Source organism: Mus pahari, chromosome 17 (assembly GCF_900095145.1).
Source record: "Mus pahari chromosome 17, PAHARI_EIJ_v1.1, whole genome shotgun sequence".
Lineage (NCBI taxonomy): Eukaryota > Metazoa > Chordata > Mammalia > Rodentia > Muridae > Mus > Mus pahari.
Window position 1 is genome coordinate 15,424,369 of NC_034606.1, and position 10,351 is coordinate 15,434,719.

A 10,351-nucleotide genomic window follows, 5' to 3' on the forward strand; every position below is an offset into this window, starting at 1 on the left:
CTTGGGTTCTATAAGAGAGTGGACTGAGCAAGCCAGAGGAAGCAAGCCAGTAAAGAACATCCCTCCATGGCTTCTGCATCAGCTCCTGCTCTCTGACCTGCTTTAGTTGCAATCCTGCATCCTTCAGTGATCAACATCAGTATGGAAATGTAAGTTGAATAAATCCTTTCCTCCCCAACTTGCTTCTTGGTCATGGTGTTGGTGCAGGAATAGAAACCCTGACTAAGACACTCCCCTTCTTCCTCCTCATCCTCTTCGTCTTCATCTTCCACTAGCTGGGCATATTCATCATACTCCTCTCATCCTCATCTTCCTCGTCGTCATCCTCCACGTAGCCCTCAACATCGGAGTTGGGGCCTCCTTGTTGTCCTTGTCATAGCCATCGAGGTACATGACCTGGGGCAGGAGTTGAACACGTTTTCTCTGTAGGCATTCAGGTTGGTCACCTCACAGTTAAACAGGTCTAGGCTCTTGAGATTCTCTTCTTCAGCGGCTCTATTGTGATGAGATCTTTTATTTTGTTGCCACTTAAATTTAGATGCTTAAGGTTCGGACATTTCTCTACCAATACTTCCAGGTCCCTTGAGATTCTGTTTTTGCTTAATTCAAGCTTCTTGAGTTTGTTTAACTTTGGTAAGTTGGAAAAGGAGTGAGGCCTAAATGGATGGTACTTAGGAATTCCAGTTCTTCAAACTCATCCGTGAGGCCTTCGATTTTGCCTTCAATTGACTTACAGTTATCCAGGACCAGCTGTTTCCCATCAGAGGGCGTCCTGTTCCGCAGCTCTAAATAAATCCCTTTGTCCATCTCCATCTCTCGCACTCTCTCTTTCTGCAGAGGATCCTGTGCCAGCAGAATTCAATCAATAAACCCCGAACCCACTGCCGAGCGTTTTAGGACTTTGATGGCTCAGCCAGCTCCACTCGGTTCTTGAGCCCCTGCCAACTTTCTATATTTTTTTCTGCTACAATAAAATCCAAACATTGACATCCCTGGGCCCAAATTTCATCCATCCTCCTGTAAGTTGCTTTTATTACCCATGACATCAATTTAAATGCATTATGTACTTTTCATGTGACTTTGTCCTACTATTTATGGAGTTGTTTAAGGAGTTTTTGTTTAGATAATTAACTACTAAATATGCCTACTGTGCTCAGTAATGAATTTTCTGTATTAGAAATAGTGCCCGTAAACAAAGGACTTAAATAATATGGAGCAAAATCTTTGAAAATATGATCAAAATAGGAAAATCATTGTTACCATGGCTTTTTATATACAAATATGTTTATAACAGGTAGCTTAGTCTAAAACATAGACACTGTATTAATGGGTTTAATTAAAAGATACCAGATTTATATCATACAAATAAAATAGAATAATTATTTTAGAGTGTTAGAAAACATATTTCTCTTACAAGGATACAATAATGAAACCATGATGAGCCCTGAGCAGGCATACCCTCATAATGCTGTGTAATTGCTTTTCATCCTTTCTCTCAGCAGTGAAGCTTTAAAACATTGATCAAAGATGATGACTATCACAAAGTGCTTAAAGTGCAACACACTGTTAAATGTCTTCAGTCTCTGAAATAATTATATCATGTGCAAGCAAAAAAAGATGATACCACCATCCCCATCTGCCCTCCTCCAATGATTTTCCAGACAAAGTAGGTGGCATTAAAGAAATCTGACATGATTGAGCTATATTCACTTAAAAATGTTAAAAGATATGTCCCAGAAAATTGTCCCCATAAGATACACATACCATGTACCTTCCACATCCATGGACAACAGAATTCAATCATTCTACTTGATCCATGGACAACAGAATTCAATCATTCTACTTGATAACAATTGCACTACTGTTGTAGAGAATGCAGAACTTAACCAATAGATGGATCAGTGTTGTTAAGGAAATTAAAAAGTGAGTATTAAAAATATTTGACTGCTAAGTCACTCCATTGTTGAGTAAGAAAAAGACATAATTACTTCATGGGAATAATAGAAAATAAAAAATAATTTAAAGAACTTTAAAATTTGTAGATTTTGTAGTATTTATAGTATTTTAATTAAATAGTCTCCTTCGAAGATATTAGTGTAGACATTGTTTTATAATTAAAAAACACAATGGAGTTCTCCTAAATATCAGAAGTAGGATAGAAGATGGACACTGCGTGTACTTCAGTAGTTGTAGTTGTTCAGTAGACTCATATGTGAATATTCTTGCTATGCACATGGTTTCAAAGTGATTAGTTGGTGTTTTTGTTAGGGTTTTACTGCTATGAACAAACTCCATGATCAAGGCAACTCTTATAAAGGACAACATTTAATTGGGGCTGACTTACAAATTCAGAGGTTCAGTCCATTATCGTAAAGGTAGGAGCATGACAGGGTCCAGGAAAACAGGGCTGGATGAGTTGAAGAGTTCTACCTCTTATTCCAAAGGCAGATAGAACAAGGGTATTAAATCTAATGCCCCCAGTGGTACATCTACTTCAACAAGACCACACCTCCTAATGGTGCCATTCCCTGGGACATACACAAACCATCACAGTGGATATCAAAAACATTTCACAGGTCCTTCCATCAGTCTCATTCTCTCATTTCTGACTGATGCAGAATGATACTCAATTGCAATTAGAGAAAGAAGAGATTGACCAGAATTCAATGCCCCAAGATAGAGTGTCATCTAGTGTCACAAGTGCATGCATGTTTTATTCCCTTCTTTCCTAAGAGGACAAATTGTGAGATATGACTTCATCTCATGTTTGTCAGATGATACCTGAGAGTGAGTAGTGCCCTTGACTCTTCCATCAGTTTCCTGTCCATTCCTGGGATCTATCCTCTGATTATCTGCTCGTTTACCTCATTTTATCACCACCCCAACACTACAACAGGTCTAAGGGTTACTTTCGGGATCAACTTTCAACCAATATTGTTGGTGCTTATACTAGTTATTCAAGATGAGAGTGTTAAATTGGTTACTAGTTATTCAAGATGAGAGTGTTAAATTGGTTCCTTCACTGGTTAAACAACAATCATGGACTTCACTGCCTGTAATAAAGTAAAGTGCTGATAATAAAGTGGGTATGTGTTGACTACCACATTTTTTAAAGATTCAACAGTAGTGTAAGCTCATTGAGTTTCCAGTGCAGGGAGACACAGCAGGATAGATATCCAGCACTTGACATAAAGGCATTTAAACTGCCTCTAGATGTAACATCTTTTTCTGTTATTGTTTAATTTTTATTTTAAAAGTATTATAAATCATATATCAGAATCATATTCTTTACCCTCCCCCAAGCTTCTCCCAAATCCTCACTGCTACCCTATCAACTGAACTATATTTTCTTCCTCTTTCAAAAAGGAAATCAACAACAACTACAAACACAAAATCAAAAAAGACAAAAAACTAAAGAGAAAAACCAAGAATAGCAAACAAACCAAAAATTTCCACACAAAAGTACACAAACAAACATGCATTACTTTTGAGTTGAAGAGCTACTTCTGGACATGGGGTCTGTCCTGGAATGTGATTGATGGCTCAGCTTTTAAATGTCCCAGTCTCCAAGAAGGGAAGCAAAAGATGCACTTCATCCAAATTATTGCTAGATCTACTATGGCATCCAGGCCCTTTGCCATATTTATCAACTGCAGCTAAAAGATAGACATTTCTGTAAAAGGAAGGCTTACAATTTTATCATATTGTTTGTAACAAATGCAAGGTATCAAGCATTCATCATTTGGAAGATGACTGGTGGGAGATGTTGTAGAAAGTGTATAACAGTCTATGGATTTTCATACAATACTGGAACAAATTTAGCCAAAGGTTTGGCATCTCCCTCTTACTTATCTGGAACTTGGAAAAATACTTATTTGCTGATCTATGTAATGAAATATCCTGAAGCAAGTCTCTTAAATACTGCCTTATTCCTTCAAGCCTATCCACGAAATTAATATTTAATTTAATTTTGTAAATGTGTTCAGCTCTAGTATAGCTCATAAAATAAAATGTCATGACTGCTTTAAGTAAGGAACCTCAGTAAGAGGATTCAGAACTGCTGTAGTAGATAAATATATGATAGCAGAGATGGAAAGCACATAACTAACATTGAACATTATTTGTGTATAGGTAGGTAACACAAGACATGAGCAATAAAGTTTTAGTACTGAGAACTACTCCCTAGTCACACAAAATATGATATCCTAGGTGAATGCTTTAAATTTTACTAATGTGTGTATGAGCATGCGATGCTATGCAGAAATCAGAAGACAACATTGTGGAAACCCTCCCTACCTTTACATGAGTGCAGGAGATCCAGCACAGGTTGTTCTCAGGTGGTTAAGCTTGAATGGAAAGCACCTCTCCCAACTGAATCATCATAGGAGAAAAACCCTCAGTGCTAGTATTGACATGGTACTGGAGGGCTACTTGAAATCTGATTTCAGTTAGAAAAGAATTAAGAAAGAGCTCAGTTTGGCAGTTCCTCAGGAAGTTGGACATAGTACTACTGGAAGATCCAGCAATACAACTCCTGGGCATATACCCAAAAGATGCTCCAACATGTAATAAGGACACATGTTCCACTATGTTAATAGCAGTCTTATATATAACAGCCAGAATCTGGAAAGATGTCCCTCAACAGAGGAATGGATACAGAAAATGTGGTACATTTACACAATGGAGTACTACTCAGCTATTAAAAAACAATGAAATTATGAAATTTTTAGACAAATGGATGGATCTGGAGGATATCATCCTAAGTGAGGTAACCCAATTACAAAAGAACACGCCTGATATGCACTCATTGATTAGCCCAGAAGCTAATAATACCCAAGATATAATTTGCAAAACACATGAAACTCAAGAAGAAGGAAGACCAAAGTGTGGATACTTCGATCCTCCTTAGATTGGGGAACAAAATACCCATGGAAGGAGTTACAAAGACAAAGTTTGGAGCAGAGACTGAAGGAATGGCAGTCCAGAGACTACCCCACTTGGGGATCCATCCCATAAACAACCACCAAATCCAGACACTATTTCGGATGCCAACAAGAGCTAGCTGACAGAAACCTGATAAAGCTGTCTCCTGTAAGGCTCTGCCAGTGACTGGCAAATACAGAAGTGGATGCTCGGGGAGTGGGAAAGGGGCGGCCTGAACGCGAGTGTCTGCTTCCCTGCGAGGCCCAACCATCTGTCCCGCTGCCCATGAGCTCGGTGCCCCGTGGGCAGCGCCATCGTTAGGCCGTCCCCGTCCCTCTCTCTCGGCCTCCCCCACTCCCACCCCTCCCCGGACAGCCATTCCCCTCCCCATCCCCGTCTGGCCACTGCCAATGAGAGGAGAAGCCCTGGCCGTGGGGCTCAGCAGCCACTAAGTCAGCAGGTGGGATTGAGGCCAGCAACATGGCGAGCGCTTCGTAGCACATCTCCAACTTGCTGGAGAAAATGACATCCAGCGACAAGGACTTCAGGTTCATGGCGACCAATGATCTGATGACAAAGCTGCAGAAAGACTCCATCAAGCAGGATGATGACAGCGAGAGGAAAGTCGTGAAGATGATTCTTAGGTTGCTGGAGGATAAAAATGGCGAAGTGCAGAACTTAGCTGTCAAATGCCTTGGCCCTTTGGTGAGTAAAGTGAAAGAGTACCAAGTGGAGACGGTCGTGGACACCCTCTGCACCAACATGCTTTCTGACAAGGAGCAGCTGCGGGACATTTCCAGCATCGGCCTGAAAACAGTGATCGGAGAACTTCCGCCAGCTTCCAGTGGCTCTGCATTAGCTGCTAATGTATGTAAAAAGATTACTGGACGCCTTACCAGTGCAATAGCAAAGCAGGAAGATGTTTCTGTTCAGCTCGAAGCCTTGGATATCATGGCTGACATGTTGAGCAGGCAAGAAGGGCTGCTTGTTAATTTCCACCCTTCAATTCTGACCTGTCTGCTTCCCCAGCTGACCAGCCCTAGACTTGCAGTGAGGAAAAGAACAATTATTGCTCTTGGCCACCTAGTTATGAGCTGTGGAAATATAGTTTTTGTAGACCTTATTGAACATCTGTTGTCAGAGTTGTCCAAAAATGACTCCATGTCAACAACAAGGACCTACATACAGTGCATTGCTGCTATTAGTAGGCAAGCTGGCCATAGAATAGGTGAATAACTTGAAAAGATAATTCCTTTGGTGGTAAAATTTTATAATGTAGATGATGATGAATTAAGAGAATACTGCATTCAAGCTTTTGAATCATTTGTGAGGAGATGCCCTAAAGAAGTTTATCCTCATGTTTCTACCATTATAAACATTTGTCTAAAATACCTTACCTATGATCCAAATTACAATTACGATGATGAAGATGAAGAAGGGAATGCTATGGATGCTGACGGCGGGGATGACGATGACTAAGGGAGTGACAATGAATACAGTGACGATGACGGCATGAGTTGGAAAGTGAGACACGCAGCTGCCAAGTGTCTGGACGCTGTAGTTAGCATGCGGCACAAGATGCTCCCGGAATTCTACAAGACTGTCTCTCCTGCACTAATATCCAGATTTAAAGAGCGCGAAGAAAATGTAAAGGTAGATGTTTTTCATGCATACCTGTCTCTTTTGAAACACACTCGTCCAGTGAAAAGTTGGCTATGTGACCCTGATGCAATGGAGCAGGGAGACATGCCCCTAACAATACTGCAGAGTCAGGTTCCCAACATTGTTAAAGCCATACACAAACAGATGAAAGAGAAGAGTGTAAAAACCCAACAGTGTTGCTTTAACATGTTAACTGAACTGGTAAATGTGCTGCCGGGAGCACTAACCCAGCACATTCCTGTACTTGTACCAGGAATCATTTTCTCACTGAATGTTAAGTCCAGCTCATCAAACCTGAAGATTGACGCATTGTCGTGTCTGTATTCCATCCTCTGTTCAGGCTCTGATCCCTCCGGTGGTGGCCTGTGTTGGAGACCCATTTTACAAGATAACTTCAGAAGCCCTTCTTGTCACTCAGCAGCTTGTCAAAGTGATCCGTCCTCTAGACCAGCCCTCCTCGTTTGATGCAACACCTTACATCAAAGAACTCTTCACCTGTACAATTAAGCGCTTAAAAGCAGCTGACATTGATCAAGAAGTCAAGGAAAGGGCTATTTCTTGTAGGGGACAGATTATTTGCAATCTTGGAGACAATTTGGGGCCTGATTTATCAAATACACTTCAGATTTTCTTGGAGAGACTCAAGAATGAGATTACCCGGCTAACAACCTTAAAAGCGCTAACCCTGATTTCTGGGTCACCTTTGAAGACAGATCTGAGGGCTGTGCTGGGAGAGGGAGTCCCCATCCTTGCTTCATTCCTCAGGAAAAATCAAAGAGCTTTGCAACTGGAGACCCTCTCTGCCCTGGATATTCTCATTAAGAACTACAGTGACAGCTTGATGGCCGCCATGATTGATGTAGTTCTGGATGAGCTCCCCCCTCTCATCAGCGAAAGCGATATGCACGTTTCACAGATGGCTATCAGTTTCCTTACCACCCTGGCCAAGGTGTTTCCCTCCTCCCTGTCAAAGATACGCGGATCTATTCTCAATGAACTGATTGGGCTTGTGAAATCACCACTACTGCAGGGAGGAGCTCTCAGTGCCATGCTAGACTTTTTCCAAGCTCTGATTGTCACTGGAACAAACAATCTAGGGTACATGGACTTGCTGTGCATGTTAACAGGTCCAGTTTACTCTCAGAGCACAGCTCTCACTCATAAGCAGTCTTACTATTCCATTGCCAAATGTGTAGCTGCCCTTACTCGAGCGTGGCCTAAAGAGGGACCTGCTGTAGTAGGTCAGTTTATTCAAGATGTCAAGAACTCAAGGTCTACAGATTCCATTCGTCTCTTAGCACTCCTTTCTCTCGGAGAAGTTGGACACCATATTGACTTAAGTGGGCAGTTGGAATTAAAATCTGTAATATTAGAGGCNTTCTCATCTCCTAGTGAAGAAGTNAAATCAGCNGCNTCCTATGCATTAGGTAGCATTAGTGTAGGCAACCTTCCTGAGTACCTGCCGTTTGTACTACAAGAAATAACCAGCCAGCCCAAAAGGCAGTATCTTTTGCTTTACTCTTTGAAGGAGATCATTAGCTCTGCATCAGTGGCAGGCCTTAAGCCATATGTTGAGAACATCTGGGCCTTGCTGCTAAAGCACTGTGAGTGTGTGGAGGAAGGCACCAGGAATGTCGTGGCTGAATGTCTAGGGAAGCTCACTCTTATTGATCCTGAAACTCTCCTCCCACGGCTTAAAGGGTATTTGATATCAGGGTCATCGTATGCCAGGAGCTCAGTGGTTACAGCTGTGAAGTTCATGATTTCTGATCATCCTCAGCCTATTGATCCACTGTTGAAGAATTGCAGAGGTGATTTTCTAAAAACTTTGATAGACCCAAATTTGAATGTAAGAAGAGTGGCCTTGGCCACATTCAATTCTGCAGCCCATAACAAGCCATCACTGCTAACCATTCCAGAGTCAGAGAAGAGCCCTCTTATGAGTGAATTCCAGTCACAGATCAGCTCCAACCCGGAGCTGGCAACCATCTTTGAAAGTATCCAGAAAGATTCTTCATCTACTAACTTGGAATCAATGGACACTAGTTAGATGTGTACTAACTACGTGAGGACCATTACATTTGACCGCACAATGCACTGAACCAACAAGTTGACCATAGACACAGGAGAGAAGTGTCTAGAGCTTCAGGATGTTCCACTTTTACTTTCCTTCACTGAAAGTTTGTTCAGCTTTCTTCCATTGTTGTTTTTGTAGCTTTTACTTCAGAAGTCTGTATTTCCATAAGCCAGAGGTTGTAAAACCACTGATGTTTTTAGTGGTTAGGGCAACATTTGAAATGGGAACTAAAGCTTGGATTTATGGAATGTGGAAATAGGGTCCAGTATCTGTTTGCCCTGTAATGTGTAGGATTAAAATGTTAAAACTTAAAAAAAAAAAAAAAAAAGAAGTGGATGCTCACAGCCATCCATTGGATGAAGCACAGGATCCCCAATAAAGGAGCTAGAGAAAGGACCCAAGGAGCTGAAGGGGTTTGCAGCCCCCTAGGAAGAACAACAATATGAACTAACCAGTACCCACGAAGATCCCTGGGACTAAACCACCAATCAAAGAAAGCACATGGTTGGACTCATGGCTTTAGCTGCATATGTAGCAGAGAATGGCCTAGTTAGTCATCAATGGAATGAGAGGCCCTTGGTTCTGTGAAAGATCTATGCCCCAGTATGGGGGAATGCCAGGGTCAGGCAGTGGGAGTGGGTGGGTTGGGGAGCAGGGGGTGGGGGGAGGGGATAAGAGATTTTCAGAGGGGAAACTAGGAAAGGGATAACATTTGAAATGTAAATAAAGAAAATATCTAATTAAAAAAGCAGGAGCTCACAGGAGAATATCTGGGACAATTTCTTACATGAAACTGATATTGCCTTATTATGACTATCTCATTTAGAACTCTGGAGAATGCTATAGGGATTTGTAATGACCTGGAGAGAAAACATATTGTTATTGTATTTGACAAGGTTAACACTGGCCATTATCTCTAGAATGCTCTTGAAAGTAAATCATGTTCCTGTAGAGTTTATTAAGAGACTGCTGCTGTGGTCAACGACAGGTATTTGTATGTAGGCAAGATGAACATGGTGTCGATGATGACACTACAACACTGGTGTCTGAAGAGCTTTTCTGAAAGAAATCTTTACATTCATCTGTCAGAACTTGGTGGATCCCATAGAGGTAAAAGATAGGCAGAATATTGTAAACTCTTGCTTCCATGTTTAGCCAGATGAGTTGATACTCAACACATGCCTGTTTTCTGGGTTCAAGGAAGATGCTTATAGCTTGACAGGACACCTGAAATTTCTAGAACAAAAAGAAGCAAATACACCCAAGAGGAGTAGAAGGCAGGAAATAATCAAACTCAGGGCTGAAATCAACCAAGTATAAACAAAAATAACTATAAAAAGAACCAACCAAACAAGGAGCTGGTTCTTTAAGAAAATCAACACGATAAACCCTTAGCCAGACTAACAAGAGGCCACAGAGACAGTATCCAAATTAACAAAGTCAGAAATGAAAAGGGAGACATTACAATAAAATATATCTTAAAATAATTATTCTGTGTTTTGAATATTAATAGTTGAAAATGTTAAAGTCATGTTCTACAAATATCAAAAAAAAAAAAAAAAAAGGAAGATTCTTTTAGTCATTATTTCTGGAACGTCTACCATGGGCACCCCAGAAGTACATATTGTAGTTGATCATACATGGTAACAATATTTGCTCAACTCTACTCCTTGTAAATCTAACATTTAT

At 40.9% G+C, this 10,351-nt stretch overlaps 2 pseudogenes; one reads left to right on the forward strand and one right to left on the reverse strand.

Moving 5' to 3' along the window:
* Positions 1 to 236: 236 nt before the first annotated feature.
* Positions 237 to 813, reverse strand: LOC110335088 (annotated as a pseudogene).
* A 4,575-nt stretch (positions 814 to 5,388) lies between these two features.
* Positions 5,389 to 8,635, forward strand: LOC110335089 (annotated as a pseudogene).
* Positions 8,636 to 10,351: the final 1,716 nt, after the last annotated feature.